Consider the following 17,361-nt stretch of genomic DNA (forward strand, 5'->3'; position numbering starts at 1 on the left):
CAGACACGGGGTGTGGAAATGATGAGCAATGCTATGCATTTCATCGCATATCATTGTGGTTACTCTCTGCAATGTATGTATGTATTCAGATTAGTGAAATTATTCCCCTGTTTTGGAATACAAGCCTTCAGAGTTGCAATTCTACGTGGGCATAAAGTGAATGTAAATGCATAACAGAGCTGATTGAAATGTTGCAGAAAAGTTGACTCGGCTGGATAGGTAAAATTTAATTCACGAGAACAAATGCACTGTAAAGAAGAACAGGTGCTACCTTAATGAATAACAATTCCATTCTCTGTTGATGCATTTTGTTTAAATTCTCAGAAAATAAATTAATTGAACATTATTGCTCAGCATACCAGTCTGGTTAAGTCTCATTAATATTACATCTATACCTTTTAGTACATTTATTGTTTTTGTTCACTGCAAAAACTTGCATGTTAGTGTATCATGTTCAATTGCTTCCAATGTATAATAATAATAATAATAATAATAATAATAATAATAATAATAATAATAATAATAATAAACCGTACAGTAAAACTGACTGCATTCTGGAGACTAGTGGCACACCTGCTTTCCGCACCTTGAATTTCACTTCATCTAAATACACTAGTTAATCCTAGAGCAGACCCCTATGCTATCTTTCACCTATATCTGAATTGCAATGAATATCTGATTCGCTGGCATTCAGTGAGCTTTCAGGCCGGACACTAGGGCTTTCAGGACACGTGAAGACGAACGCCGTTCTTAAGCGAGTTCACTGGGCGCGCGCGCATTCAGTAACCACAGATTCTTGGAGCAGTTTAATTCCTGTCCGAGAGATCAACACCATTTACGGTAATTTGTGGGTTGCCAGCAAATGTCTTCCTTTTAAAAATGCCATCAGCTATAGTGGAGGTCTGTTTACGGAGTGATCTTAAAAGCCTGTGGTGTCTGTTGTTATAGCGGTTGCCTGGAGGCATCAGCAGCATCACTTTCCTTAGAGACTTCCTGGGATGCAAAGAGCAAAAGCACGAGACGCAAGACAGATACACTGCCGTCTTCCCTCCTAGCGGATCGTCATACTTTTCCGTGTACATCTTCTGACAACGCTTTAAATAGGCTCTAACTGAGGTTCCGTAATGTGTGGACACGTTCAGAGTGAAAATCACGAAAATTTGGTGGTTTGAGCTTGGTTTCGGCTATTTTTATCATCAAACCAGTGTTACTTTTTGAAAGCTGCGGGCTTTCCTCCCGAGGTGCTAACCAAGACGGTATCGCAGCCTACCTACGCTGGAAGGAAGACTCCCATCACAGCAATTGATACGTCGCCTACTTTGCCACCTCGACGCTTCTCATTTCAGCTCTATGCGAATTGTTGCCTGTACTAAGGTCAGTACTTTATTAAATTTGTTTTATATCGAGATCATACATTTTCCCCACAATTTATAATCTACGTGCGTGTATACGCATTAAAACATTCAGCCTCTCCAATGAACATCGTGCCAGGGTTTATCGTACGCAGAAATACAGTCAGCGTTCGCTCCGTCCGTTAATACAGTAACATTTTATTATATTAAATATGCCACTGAAGCGATGTGAACACACCGAAAGAGTGACTTGCCATTATTGTGAGGAGTCTGTTCACATTGTCTCGGGGTACAATTTGCGCATACGTTGCCTTAATTCAAAGACCTTATGACCAAAGGTTTTAACTTAGTAAAGCATCTGTCTATTTATTTTTGGTTTTCTTTGCGTGTGCGCGTGTGTGCGCGCGTGTGCTTGTGTGGGCAAGTGACAGGTAGCCTAGGCTACTGTAAGATACCTGTATTATTAGCCAGTATGAAGTTAACTTTCGCAAAGCAACTTTTGTCGTTTCAGTTCTGTTTAAATTGTCATTTGTTTTCTTACATTAGTGTTATTGCTGTAGTTTGGAATAGCTATTTTTAAAAAGCGATTAGAAAATACATTTCCAGGATTATTTGCGTCAGTTTAACCACCAAGACCAAATAGTACACGTCCACAGTCGTTTAGCCTTGATAACTGTAAAAGGTTTGACGTTCCTGCAATTTAAATCAGACAGTACGGGTGAAAGTGTAGCCTATACTGTTATCGCGTACAGAATTGGAATGAATTGATGGCACATCTCACAGGGATGGACATAACGCATGCACTTGTTTCCACAATGTAGTAGGTTGACTGTAGACATATTTTTACGTGGTGTTTCATTCAGATGAGCCGCTCAGTTGTCTATAGTGTTCGTTCTTTACCTTTAGCTGCGCTAGGTGTAACCTTTAAATTACCCAATTGAAGCCTACTAATAAAACTAGCCGCTGAAATAAATGGTATTAAAATGGTTTTAAATGGTCTCCAGTATTTAATAACTGACTTCATACACTACTTTTAATAATCGCTACCTAAAGGAAAACGTAATACATTGGCTAATTGTTGTCACTTTCTGCTTGATACTCCATTTACCCCCTAATCTTCAGAAAAACGATGAACTTTTGCTGTCATAAAGTGTTAACGCAGCAAATGCTAAGTGGTTTAAGTGACCGTTAAGGAGGTTTTGAACGCAATACGCACCTCGCGTGTGGGTGGGTGGCGTTGAATTTTTCAGCTTGTTATTTAATGAGTTCCGTGTATCTTGTATTTCCGTGTATCTTGTATTTAATCAACGTCTTTTACCGAGGACTTACTGAACGGGTAGCCTAATATCGATTACGTCAAGGTTTGTTAGACAAATGAAGCGTTATAGCTATAATGCAACCCATAGACTATACGAATCTGTCACCGTGTTGTTTTCTTTTCATTTATGGAAGGAGTGAAATAACACTACTTTTTACGTACTCATTGTTGCAAATATACTTTTATGCAATTGCGTTCAACGATATGTTTTAATTTCAAGTTTCAGGATTATTTTTTTAAGTATTACGTAACCAGTGAAAACTGTAGACCAGGCATTAATTACTGTACAGTAATTACAGCAGTCTCTAAATCTACAACTGAAGCCAAATTTCCTTCTGCATTGTGGCTCCTCACTATAAGTATTCAACAAGCGAGGAATTCCCAAAAAAGCCATTTAGTCCATCTGGATACAGTCCTCCCAAAGTTAAAAATAATGAACGCTGGTCCTGTCTGTCCCTTATTAAGAATCACACCAATCTGCCCCTTTCACACAACTGCATCAAGAATGCGGTATTTAATTTTAGTTTTCAGTTTCTGAAATGAAACTTGAGCAAGTTTCTCCATATCATTTCTGCTCACAAGGTGGACGCATTCAATTGTCCTTGTACTCTTGAAAAATGGCACTGATTAAGCTATCCCATTCCATTGAACTGAATTAATTCTCTGGCAAACAAGGAAACAGACTATTGATAACACTGAAATTCCACTACAGAAGCTAATGAGAGTACCTATCTGGTCTTGTTTTACAGAGGGATGGTAAATGTCAATGATTGCCCAGACCAGAAGGATTTCTTTCTTATACAAAAATGGTGATTTGTGAAAAACAAATTTTAAATCACATGCACATGAGGCAGAAGGGCTTGAAAAAAATGAACGCACTGTGGCAATTAAATTTTTTTTAAGGCAAACTCTGTGACAGAGGCCACCAGCCCATAATTAAGGGATACAGAAAGATCTCCCAAGTGTGCTCGCAGATGAAGTGAAGGGGGAGGGAGCCAGGGGGAGGGGCTGTTGTTGAAGGGCTTCCTGATGTGAATGTGAATTTCCTTTGGCTGGGCAGTCAATCATTCCAGGTCGCAGGTGGAGAGGCCTGGGCCTTCTCTAACAATCCCTCTTGTTTTTTTTATCTCTTTTGCTGTGTCAGTAACTATTAGTCTACCTTTGTGGGGACCCAGGGAACAGCTGACATGAATGCAGGGTACCCTGATTAATGTTTAACACTGAAAGTAACGCTCGAGTAACCACTGCAGGAGGACCTGAGGTGAATCAGAACCGCCCAGTAAAAGTACCTGTAACTCATTTTAAGCTCTGCAAAATATCTTAAAGGAGACAGCATTAATGTTTTTGTTGTGCCTCACAACTGATTAAATTCCTACACAGCAGCAGTGTCTATAAGAACATCAAGTTAATTGTGCAATGTGAATATGTATGCAATACTTTTTGTGTAATCAGAGATACAGTCATGATTTAGATCCTTTCAGTTATTTTATTTCACTTTTTCATTACATTTACATGAATTCATTTGGCACAAGTTTTGTCCGCAGTGACTTCCAAGGCTAGTACGGCAAGCAATGCCAAGCAAAAATAAATAAATTAAAAATTAAAAACTTGGGTAACTACAATCACCCGAACAAAATAGGCAGTAATGCTATAGCTATTTAGTGCAAAGCTGATCAGACTCAGTGACAACAGTAAACAAGACCAGGTCAAAACCTAGTATATGGCTGGACCGGCCGACCAATGGTGCAACTTCATCACTCAGTCAGTCAGTCACATTCGCATTTATAGGGCTGGCCCCGCTGTTGCAGTCCAGCCAAAAAAGTGGGGGAAAACACTGAAAAGATATATCTAGTGCATTATTGACATAATGCTTGACACTGTACTTATCAACATATCCTGCAGGTGTTAGCAGAGGTATTTTGTCTCAGACAAACTTGAAAAAATGCTTGACTGGCCTACACCAATCAACTTTGTCTGGTGAGGCAGTCACAGCGCAGACCCGCGCGGGCAGGTTGCGCTTGGGTGCGCTGCACACGTTTTGGTCGGGGGGTGGGGGGGAGGGCGGCTGTGTAGCTGGCACGGGCTGAGCAGAGCTGGGGCAGGACTATCCAGATGGCCTCAGAGTGCGTACTGGTCCTGCGGAACTGAGGAGAGGAACAATCCAAGCCCAGCTGGGTGTGAGGGAGGCCTCACCATCCGAGTGTGTTTCGTGTGGCATGAAACACACTCGAGTGTGTGTGTCTGTTTGACCCATTGCTCACGCCACCTGCCAGTCAGTTTACTGAAGAACATTTGGGCATTTTGTTTGCATAATGTCATTACCAAGCACCATAAAGCATTGCTTTATCCTGTTAGATTTTGAGCCATTATTGGTAACAAATGCTGGACTTTGCCTCTATGTATGGATAAATGTTTGAAAACATTATGGAAATCATTTCAAAGAAGCTAAATAAAATTATAGACTATTTAGTAATTAAATGGCTTCCAAACCCACCTCCAAATAATTCAGAAGAAATGCAAAAAAGACAGAAAAAGACAGGGCCAATTTTAATGATGGGCCTGCATTTTTCAGTAATCCCCACCCTCTTTGCTCACCAGTAATCTGTACGTCTCCATCTGTGCCTGTTAATTTGCTTTCGAAAAAAATTTGCATTTCTCATTGACGTTTCTCAGTAAAGCACTGTCAGTAACACACCAAGTTTCAAATTTACTGCAAAATGTACCCAACCATTTGTACGGGTTATTTAAAACACTTGTAACTTTTAGATGATGACCCTTAGTTTATGACATCAGTACCTATAATTTATTTAAAAATCATGTGAGCTGCATGTATGTGAGTGGGAGTGCTCAAATGTAACTCCTAGTTAGGCAGACCTGAGAGCCTCATTGTGCTTATGTATGCAGACAAGTCATGGCTTTCCTCAGATGTGATAACTGAGGTAAGTGTGGGAAACACACATACAGGAATTGGGTGTTTTAAACATTTCACTTCAAAGCTGCATGGAAAAAGGAAGGCCAAAAAAGACCATGGGCGTTTTTTGTAGGAAGAGGACGATTTAACTCGGTTCAAGGAAAACGGAGAAGAAAAAATATCTAGGCTATGTAAGAAAGAAGAATTGTTGTGTAGCTGGCAACGATAAATCCTGGCGTGCACTTCTGTGCTGTGCCCAGCTCTCTGTGGGCACCTCTGTGGGTGCATTATTGATTTTTAGAGTCTATGAAGACAAACCTGGCAAGAACAGAAAAAACCTCACAATGCATTAAGAGGATTGCATGCTTCAGGCAGACATTGTTTTTTATCTGTGAGGAGTGTTCAAGACAGGGGGGGGGGGGTACCCTTGATCCCCCACCCCTCTAAAAAAACAATCAAAGAAATAAATTAATAAAAATTTGCATTCGTTCTTGGACCTCAGCTAGGAAAACGTGCTTTTCGGAGGCAGCTGCGCGTGCCACAGTTACAAGGTCCTTCCTTTTTGGCAAGACGGCTGAGAATAAAGGCGGTGCAGTGTGGTGGCAAACACAGAGACTTCACAGAGATAACCTCGTCTCGTCGACTCCATTTGGCAGTCCGAGCGAGGGAGGAGGAGAGAGAGAGAGGAGGGGGGAGGGATGAAAAAAATCTCTTTTTATTCCGCCACATCTGCTATGTGAAGGAAAAGTCGTATGATCTGTTCTCTGATCACACTGAATTATCTCTCCGCTGACTATAAATATGCATGGCCTCGTACATCTTGCCTTCTCCAGACTGGAAATCCATGCACTCCAAACAATCCCCCAAACAACACATCCTACTTTGTCTTCTGGTAGCCATGTGAAAAGGAACACAAATCAAGCTTAGCATAAAAAATGCTTTACGAGAGCTGTGAAATAAAGGTTGGCTCCCTGTGTTACTGCTGAGTGTGTGAGGTTCTAAATACATATAAATATCTTTTCACAGACCACCACAGGGGTCTTTAACATAACCAAGATGGCGGCTACGCTCAACTGCAAACGCATTCATTTGGAGTAACTTAATTGAAAATGTTGCCGCCAGCTTGCTCGTGAGCCTGTATTCGGATTTTAGCCCCCCGTGCATGCAGAGAGCAGCATCCGCTCGGTGCCGTCTGAGAAATGCCATTCGTCCATCCTCTCTAATGAGGAAAAGGTCACCTCTTAATTATTCATCTGGGACGTCAAACAATCCTCAGAAGACAGTTATTTAAAGGGTGAGATACCTGAATAATATATGAATAGGATTCCCTTACCTCCAAAAAAAGGAATGCTTGTGGCGGTTGTTTGGTTTCCCAGCTGCCATTGCAAGGGCCACATGCAGAAGGCTATTGTCATTAAGGGCTGACCTTTCCTGTCAGTTATTTTGAAACCCTGGGCAACACAGAAGGTGATTCTGACTCATGCTGCTATAGATTCCACTAATAGCCTCCTTAAATCTGCAGAAAGAAGCCTCATGGGATACTTATTACATTTTTTAGTGCATGCTAATGGATGTTTACTGTTTGCAGAGTGCAGAGTCGTAATGTATTAAAACAGACTTTTATGCCTCAGATATGAATTACAGTTACTCTTGTTCCTGCTATCTGCTTTGGTTCACTGCTCCTTCATATTCAGCCAGTGCTTCTTTCTTCTCGTGTTAAGTTCCCATGGTTATTTTCAATGAGTTGGCAATGGGGGAGAATGGTGTTTAAGCACACGTGAGTGAGGAACACTATATTATGCCCCTGCCATAAAGGGATCTGCAGGGGTGTGTCAGGTTAAATCCATGCTGGTTGTCTGTCTGGATGTAGCAAAGAGATTCTCCTGTTTTTAGTTACAAGCAAATTGGAGGATCCTCCTGCAGCCATCCTTGGGCTGCATCCCAGAGCATGTAGTCTGCCATGTTGAGTCTGTCCCAATACCTTAGGAGGCAAACCTGAGCAAGGGGAGTTCAACTGGGGGCTCCTCAAATGCCTACCTTCAGCTAGCCTGCAACAACAGGTTTAGCTTGATTGCATAAATGGTAACAGAACACAGGCTTTTACCTTTATGTAGGTTCCCTATCACTGTAATTTCACTATAGATTCACTTCACAATGAATCCGCCATGCTAATTCATTGTGCATTGTTATTAAGATGACTATCTAACTAATGTAATTGCTTTCTCAGCTAACAGAATATAGTTTATTTTGATACACCTAGCTATAATGTTGAAAATGGATTGACTGATTGATGGCTTGCTGGTTAGTAATTTTGTGCTTGCTAATGTTGGGTAGTACTGAATATATTAAGCTTAATTTATCCAGCTAGCTCCTAAGTACGATGAATTGAACTTGATAGTATTTAAGGCAAAATTTTACAAGAAGTTGAGGCAAATGGCAGTCTAGCCATGTGCCAACTTGGTAGAGAAGAATAAACTAAAATCATGGGTTCAATGGCAGGAAGGGGTTAATATTGCTGTTATGGTGCTGCTGAGTTGGATATTTTTAGGATATTTTATTTCAGCAAGGTAGATGAAGTTTGGAGGTAAAGTGGGGCTGGCAAGGGGAGCATGATTTCAAATCTGTGGAAGGAGTCACACTGCCATTCTTCCCTTCAGCAAAGCACTTAATCCAAATTGCTTCAGTAAACATCCAGCTGCTTAATTGGGTAGTGTGTTAGCTACAGTATATGAGTTATGCAAGCCCAGAATAATGCATTTTTCTGGCCGACAGATATAGAAAAATGTGTCTATGCAGACTTTTCTCAGACGTGCTTGTACAATGTCACACAGTAAAAGGTATATTCAGTTCATTCAAAGCACAGCTGGCACTGGTGAGTAAACAGTGAAATCTCCCTCTACATCTCATCTAATGTTTCAATTGGCTGCTTCAATAGGGTGATTATGAAAGAGCTTACTGTCTGCGGCAGGGAGAAAAGGAGAATGGATACAAGGACAGCGACTGAATTGAAGGGGGGGAACAGGAAGGATGTGGAAGTTTTCTTATAGTTTCACGTGGAAAAACTCTGAAACTCTCAGGCCATCTTCTTTCACCCACACATCTCAAAGTAATATCACTGTGTGAGTGTGTGCGTGAACAGGTGAATGAGAGGCATCAATTGTAAAGCGCTTTGGATAAAAGCACTATAAAAAATGCAGTGCATTTACCATTACCATTTACTTACATTTAGGCTATCTGACATGCTTTAATATTGAGAGTATTTAGTTTACCCTCCCTACTTGGAGTAGTTATTCGAGCAAGTGCCCCTGTCCTTCACTGTCCTCATCATTTCACGTGATCTTGGAGCTTTAACATTTTTTTTTGCTAACAACAGTTTATTGATTTTCCAAAAACAAATACAAATATACGAAAAAAGGATAGTATTACAATCAAGAGCTTTAACATTTTATCCTCTTTCTTCATCAATTATCATCCTCTCTACCCTTCTCGGCAACTTCTTGTTGTTTCTTTATGCCATTTACCATGCAAACAGAGGGCTCTATGCTCACATGCTGTATGTGCCCCAGTGTCTTTAATGCCTCAGTCTACCGCATATACTTCGCTGTTTTTTCACAGTGGCCCAAATTCAGTCAACATTTGTCATTACCTTGACTTACAAATGTGCACCAGTACAGTTTGGGAGGCCAATTTTAATTGCTGAACTAAGCTAATCTACTCTGTAAAAAAACATCTGCATTTAGTTGTCGGTCAGTTAAGGGCAAATATCGATTAAATCTGGGCCAATATGCCGATCCGAAGGCTCGGACATTAATGTGATGGTTGTAGTTATTTCTGTAGGAAGACAAGTGGCAACCTGTAACCTATCTTTCGTCCCAATTGTGAGTCGCAGCTTCTAGGTGTGTGCTGCATTGGGTGTGGTGCAGGTAAATCCAGTCCTCCAATGGGCTTCAGTTGATGTCAGAGCTAATCGTCATTCAGTACCCAAAGCAATCTCACAGCTCATGCCTACCAAACTTTCAAGAATTTTTTGCTCAGTCTCAAAAAATAAAATAAAATAAAAATCCAATGTATAGTCAGTGATTTCTTGCACACCACACCTGCTTTGCCACATGATTTTCTCATCTTGGTCCCATTTCCTTCATGTCACTGGAGGTTTTGTGGGTCACTAGGGGTGGAGCACATAAGTAGCTTAGCATTCCAGCCCACACGCTCCCACTCCAAAGTGGTTTGCACTAGTGGACACTAGTCAAATGGAAACTCTTTAGTCAAGGCAATAGAAAGCTAGCAAAACTTTGGTTTTGGTAGACAAGTTAGATGCATTTCACACTGATAGGAACAGACCTTTAATTTACTCTCCAGTCTACAGCTGTTGTTTTCTTTCTTGGGTCCACAATTCTTCAATATGCTTACTTCCCTGAACCACATCCCTAAGCTGTTGATTAGCCTTTCCTACAGACTTGGAATGCTGTCTTCTCCAAACTTAAACTTGGGCTTTTGCTTTCCTCATCAAGACTTGCATTTAGAATTTGAAATTTTAGAATTTGTCTTACGCGGAATGCATTTTGTTCTGTTTTTTCCACGCACCAATCCTCATACCGTTATTTTGTTTTCAAATTCATCTATTTGTACATCATTATAATTTGCCGGTTATGTATAGGCTACACTGAATATTAGTTTGGCTGTGTTTCCCCATTCTGTACCATACCACCTGCCTCTGTAACCTTACTGCCTTATTTTGCATGATCACATTTAGCATGAGAATCCCAGGACTTTTTTTTTTGTTTGTTTTTCTTGGATGATTTGCAATGCCTGCAGCGCAGCAGAGCAGATTGTTGGAATTGCTATGCTGTAATGACAGGTTACATAGCCTGACAGACAAGTAGGGGCACACAAAGATTTATTTATGAGCCCAATGTTATTTCATTGTGATATATTGGTAGGAATCATCTTAGTATTACACAGCATTGCCTTCTTCCTGTCCTTGTTATCCAAAGGCCTTGTTATTCCCTGTCCTGGGGCTTCAGCCGTTCAGTGCTTTGTTTCGCTTTGGTTCCCACTGCTTTGAGCTTTGAATGAATAAAGCACACCTTACGGCAGTCTGAAGTTAATGAATGGAGTTCTCTTTCTCCAGAGATGTGCATTAAGTATTTAATCAAATGCTTGATCTGCCTCATCTGAAAATATGATCTGAAAATACAAAGATGATTTGGCAACAATCCTGTCTGTTGCATTTTTTACTTTATTTTTTTTCCACATCTCACTTGCGACAGGGAGCTCGACCTTCGAGGGAAGGTGTTGGAGGCCATTCTGTAATTTGTGAAACAGGCTCGTGGTGAAAAACCGAGGCCGGCGCGGCTTTTCTTTGGGCACTGATGGCCTCAATCTGTGCGGTTTCTTCACATAATTGATTTGTGAAAAAAAATGAGGTGAAAAGCCGCTCAGCTCCCGAGCAGGGGGGCCGGGTAACCCAGTTTCAGGGCGAAGGCAGTCACACAGTCACCTTGTGTGGCTCAGTATGCTTCAGATGATATAATCAAGGTTTCAGTTACGTCGAATTGCAGGGCTAACAAGGAAAACTGCCTCCCCTGTCGCCCTGCAATTACCGCATACAAAATGATCAATACCAGCCTATGATTATGTAGTTGGCACAGTACCTTAAGTCTTTCAGAGAGGATAAATAATAATTACGCAGGATGCTTCAGCTGAGTCAGAGATGGAGTTGCAGTGAAGTGGAGAATGCTATTTCCATCTGCGATCAGACAGAAAACCCTGGCGTCTCTCTGCGTTAAAAAAGCATTTATTTTACTCGCAGAAATAACGTGTAGATTATGAGACTTGGCGCAGGCTCATTTTTAAATCTAGCACAAGCTTTTTTTATTGTCTTGTAAAGAGGTACCATAAGAAACGGAAAGGCTAGGGGACTACCATCGTGTAATGTTTTTTTTTTCCTGTAGAGAATTCCCACATGCGAAGCACAGATTTGAAGTTATTAATTGGGTCTTTACATTTTGCATTTAAAATGAAATGCCTAACTGTGCAAATGGAAAGAGACTGAAAACAACCTGAGCAGCTATATATAGAAAACAAGGATCAGGATTTTCTTGGCACAGGTATTCTGTCAGAAAGTAATACCCCTTTTTCACTTTGTCTGACGTTGCAGCACGCAACTGAGTGACTGCTCATCTTTCTCGTCACTGACGGAAAGGTGTGGGTAACAGGTTTGATCCTTGTCTCTCGACGTAACTCTAGAGAAAAACACATTTCACAAAAGAAAACCAGCGTGTTTTCTGTCAGCAGGCGACTGTCTGGAAGGTAGAGCTGGTTCAGTGGTGTCTGAGCTTATAGATGGCACGGTGCCCAGAAAAACCCATGGTGACAGAGAGCCACCTTCAGCTCACGTCCTGATACCAAGCTGCCAGAGCCATATCTCAGATTCTGATAAAGTAACCAGGTGCCAGGCCTTTGATCAATTAGGCTGCAGAGATGTGCATTGAGTTAATTATACCAATTCATATTACCCAAGACCATCAATAATTAGCTGGCATTCCAGTCTGCTTTTCCAGACGCAGTGTAATGAACAGGCCGGCCAACAGACCCCCCAAGATGAAATTTTTGCATGGGAATAACTGCATGTTTTTTAAGCCGTGCGGACTTCCTCTGTCTGGTGTCTTGTTGTCACAGATTAAACACACAGATGCAAGTTTGCATCCCCGCTTACTCAACTGATTTGTTTAGCGACCGGTTTTGGGATTGTTGTTTTTGTCATACTTCTCTCTCAAAGACAAAAAGCAGTGCCAGAGAGAGTGAGATAGTAAATGTAATGCACAGTGTGTCGTACAACAAGGTCCACTCTATAATACGTTCATTTTCGTTTAGGTTAATTTGGCTATTTAGGCGTACATTTATTACATTAAGCTAATTTTTATGCATTTGTTCTACAAAACAGCAGGCTGTTTAAATGACCCAGTAAAGTAGGATGTGAATTTATTTTTTTTTTTTTTATCGGTACATGACAATGGTAAGTAAAATCTTCAAGCTTCTAGTAGTAGTCCTCCTTGTCTGACTCCAATTATATGTAAATGAGTTTACCGTGTTGATCGCACTCCATTGAAGCAAGCTGAAAGGGCTGTCTTGTTGATGTACTAAGGACATTTCTAAAACTCAGCGTGAGGCTAATTAACTCAGATTACAAAAAATAAAAATATAAATGTGCTTCCCACCAGAGACTGTCTGGACAAGAGTGCAGACACATTGCCTGCAGAGGCTTTACATAAAAGCATATGAAATGCCATGGCCCACTCATTAGAAAATAACATTTTGGACATAAGAAGGCAAGAATAAGGATGGTCTATGGCACTCAAATGACTGCAGCACAACTTTAAAACTCTTCTAATCATCATTCAGCTTATTCCCCGAAGTTCTCATGGCTAAATGATAAATCCATGTCATTTGAATGAGAAAGGTGTACGGCTGTTTATTTATCGATGTGTGAAATTATTATTCCAATTACTGGAGCAGAGGCATTTAGATTAAATAAAAGTGACAGAACGCTGGATTCAAATTCTCTCGCAGGAGCAGATTGTTGAATTTGTATCGATCGCTTGTGAATTCAAGAAAGTCTGAAAAAATGTGTAGTTCACCTGCCTATTTCATTCCAAATAAACATTTTGTTTGCCTAGCCCCTCATAGCGGAATTATATTTGATCAGTTAATGAAATGGTTGTAATGTAATGCAATTAGTTTGATTAGTATATTGATTTTCAACTGCTGAATAAGATGTACTACAGCTTAATAACATTTCATATCTTCACAATTTAACTATGTTTTTAAAGTATTTCCACTAAGGAACGTAATGTGATGGGAGACACTTTTAATCTGTCTTTTGTTAAGCAAGTAGTCTGATAAATGAAAATCATCGTCCTTATACACCCACTAGGAAGGTCTGAATGACTAGTTTACTTCCCACAGTTCTACATACTGTGAACGTAAATGATTACTTATAATAATAGTAATATAATGATTATCTTAAAGAGTGTCCACTATATACTTAAAAAATATATGCTTAAGATAGTGTAGGTATCTGATTTTGGGTTAAAGAATAGCTACAAGCATCGAAGAGTCAAAAAACTTCATGCTATGTTTAAAGTAACTCCAAATCAGCTTGCATAACACTAAAGCCGTGTTTCCACCACAGGAACTTTATCCCGGAACTAGGAACCTTTTGAGGAACTCAGTGCGTTTCGACCGCAGGAACTAGGGTCTAAATTAAGTTCCGGGGACTTCATTTTACCCCCAAAAAAGTTCCTTCTCGGGGGGTAGTACTTTCCAAAAGTACCGGAACCTTTGGGGTGGGGCGCAAGCGCTGAAAATTTCTGATTGGTTGACTACTTGCAGTGTTTTATTTCAACCGCCATTTTAAAAAATCTGCAGCCGCAAACCGATTTATTTTCATAATAACTTGAAATCAAACTTTTATGTTATGCGGCGCAGTAGCCTGCCAGCGTCTTGGAATTATAACATGTGTGCTCTTCAGTTCTTTTCTTGCTTTAGTATTTGTTTTATAAAATGCTAAGCATTCATGCTGGGACAGCATATTACATACCAAAACATTTAATTCGGTTGCTGAATATTTTCTTCCGGATTTTCTTTGTTGTAATTGACTCAAAACGTTTGATACAGTTATGTGAGGTATGCAGTAGTTCTACGTAATTTACATTGGTGATACAGTAAAAGCAAACTGGAAATCACCTTCCGCACTTTTTGTCGGGGTAAAATAACAGGTTAATTCTAGTAATCGTCCCTTTTGCTTTTTCAGACTGCTGTAATTTTACTCTGCCATTCTTCAATTCCACAAAAAGACCAGGAAGACTATGGACTAATTTATGGTGCATGGTTCGCATCTGGAGGGCACACTTCGCTGCTCGGCTATCAGTAACTTTGAAGGAAAGCAAACGGTGGCTGTACCACTACTAATTTAAATTTTCACGCAAGTCCGAGTTTTCGTTCTATTCTTGTCATTTTGCGATTAGCCTATATGGAATTGACGATGAGAAAGTAATCAATTCAACAGCAAATTGTTTACAACATGTGCATGTTTTCTGCTGTTGTTGCCAGTTATTTGTGGAATGTGAATGCATTCTCGGATGTCAAGACATGAAAGTGAATGTTTGCATAAAAACATAATGAATGTGTTTGAGAGGATATATAAAACAGTTACAATCTGACTATTGGCCTGTTATATCCTATTTGTTGCATAACAACGGTCCAAGTTCAACTACCAACGACAGTTTTGCTTGACAACGGTAAAATATGCCCAAACGGCTGCAGAAGAATATTTCAATTTCAGGTGATTATATCGATAAAAATCAATAAATACAAAAGTAACCATATATAGTCATTGTTGGTAACCCGTTGTATATAAGTGGAATAAACCCCTCCGTGCCGTGCCCGTTATTAGAAAATGATGTAGGCTACTTCGGTGGTAGTATGGGGTTACAGAAGAAATCATAGGACAGATGGACCGACGACAACGTCGCTTTTTCATACGTCAGTGGGCTAATTTGCCTAATCTTCGCGGGACTTTAGACCGCGGTGGAAACGCAGACAACCATGGGCTGAAGGAACCTTTTAGTTCCTTGAAAAGTAGTTCCTGGGACTAAAAGTTCCGGGTACTTTTGGTGGAAACGCGGCTTAAAATAATAAAATAGCAGTGCCAGTGAACAAGCTCTTTAGAGTGGCCATTAAACCACAAGGTAAAGATGTACACTTACTTTCCCCACTTTCTTCTGATGTAATGTATTCTATTTTAAACCCAGAACCTGGAGGTCTAACATTCTGTATAGATAAAAAACACATTCACTTCTGATTGGCAGCCCACTAATGGATTCATCATTGATTGGTTAAAATGTAAATCCGCTCATGGAAGCAACTTCATCTCTAAAAGACCAATACCAAATCCTCCTGTAGTGGGCAGTACCAGAACTTGTGCTGAGAATAAAAAAAACTGAATAGAATGTGCTTAACGTCATTGTATTTGCGTTATGGTTCTTTATGTATAATGCAAATATTTAAAAATAATGATTTTGATAGCATGAAGTCTTTGACTCATAATTAATTTCAAGAATGCATGCAGTTACAGCCACTATGTGTATGGGAGAAAAAAGAATACATGATGATTGAATTCGCCAACCTGTTTTATAAAAATACCAACCATTTTTCAAATGGATGAATGCAAACTTTCCCAGAAAGACTGGGTGTTATTAATCAAATTATTACTTTTGGAAATGGATCAACTGAGTGGATCAACTCTAAAATAGCAATGTTTATTTCTTTTTTTGTGTGTTTGGGTTAGTCTTTGCCCTAGTTTCTTCTTCTTTAGCAGCAAAAAGCATTGCATACTACCAAGGAGGAACATGCTGGAAGATACACCACCATGACCGGGTTTTTACTGTATAAAAAGTTGTCCACTTCAGGAGAGCATACAGCGTGGCCCGCCTCAATGCTCTGCAGCTTGCTGCTGCTGTTGCGTCTGCGTCAAGGCCACGTGTTTTAATGTCAAGGACATAAATCCTTCAGCCGGCACAAAAAGGCAGGAGGGTTATTTTCACGCATTTTTCCCCACACCTCCCACAGGACTACTCATCACCTTTGAAGTCTTTGTTTTAGACTCGATTTTTACAGAACCGGAATTTTCATTGAGAAAACCATTGACTAGCTAATGAGGGGATAAGGGAAACTTATACGACCAATGGAAGAGACGAATTAGCAAAATTTGTGTTGCTTGAAGGTCAAGGTCTGGAAACACGGGTCCCAAGAGGAAACACCGAACAACAGACCTGCAATCCCCCAGGCAACCGCAACAGATTTTTATTTTCACTCCTTATTTTATTTATTTCTTTATGGGAAAGTGTGTGTGTGTGTGTGTGTGTGTGTGTGTGCAAGGACGGCGCTCAGAGCCAAGGCGGGCACCCGGAGCAGTCTGCTCTGTGTGTCACGCTTCAGTACAGCGGCTGATTTAATTTACACTGTCACAACAAGAAGCAGTGCTCAGGTCCGCGGATGTGAAGTCAACGGTGAACGCAAGAATGATGACTTATCTGTCAGCTCTGATTACCTCTGCCCATGCACCACCCCACTGTGAGGGGAAAAAAAGCAGAGATCTGGGATGTTTAGCACAGGTAACAGAAAGGAAAGCGCAGGCACAACTGCAGTGTTTCTCAACTATTTTTACACTTGTAAAGTAGCTGGTTATGACGGCAGCCAAAAACCATGATAACCCACCAAAGAGAAACTGTAGAATTTTTTATTTCATATTATTATTATTATTATTATTGTCGTAGGAAATAATGCTGTAGTTTTATACCTCTTGCAAGTGAGAGAAAGTAACTTATATAAATGTCCTCTCATGGAGGATTTTATTACCTTGTGAAGAAACACAGAACACCTGAACTATTGAGGGTCAAGTGGCCAATCGTTGCCACAGAATACCACAAGGATTATGATTTCCTTTTTGATTTAAAGTCTGAATGCCAATTTATGAATTTACATTTTCAGAAGGAGTTCCATTTTCAAGTGGAGGTTCATGTGGTACGACTGGCCTTTCCATCTTAGTACAGGAATTTAATAGCTGAGCTGAATTACCTCCTAACATATTCATGTTTGGTATCATTCGAAAGAGGCTAAAATCTTTTTAAAAAATGGATCTTCTGATAATAATATCATGGAGCTTACCCAACAAGAAGTCCATTCCCAGCAGCCGGTATTCAGCTTTTCAAGATATC

General features: G+C 40.2%; 1 protein-coding gene across 1 annotated transcript in view; it reads left to right on the forward strand.

Annotated features, from left to right (window-relative positions):
- The first annotated feature begins 743 nt into the window (after positions 1–743).
- The window catches only part of LOC135255228 (carbohydrate sulfotransferase 8-like), a 162,298-nt gene continuing 145,680 nt past the window's right edge, over positions 744–17,361 (forward strand). Inside the window, exon 1 of the mRNA XM_064336106.1 lies at positions 744–1,374. The gene's annotated coding sequence lies outside the window, so the exon portion shown is untranslated. The remainder of the gene's footprint in view (positions 1,375–17,361) is intronic.

Source organism: Anguilla rostrata, chromosome 5, assembly GCF_018555375.3.
Source record: "Anguilla rostrata isolate EN2019 chromosome 5, ASM1855537v3, whole genome shotgun sequence".
In the NCBI taxonomy this organism is placed as follows: domain Eukaryota; kingdom Metazoa; phylum Chordata; class Actinopteri; order Anguilliformes; family Anguillidae; genus Anguilla; species Anguilla rostrata.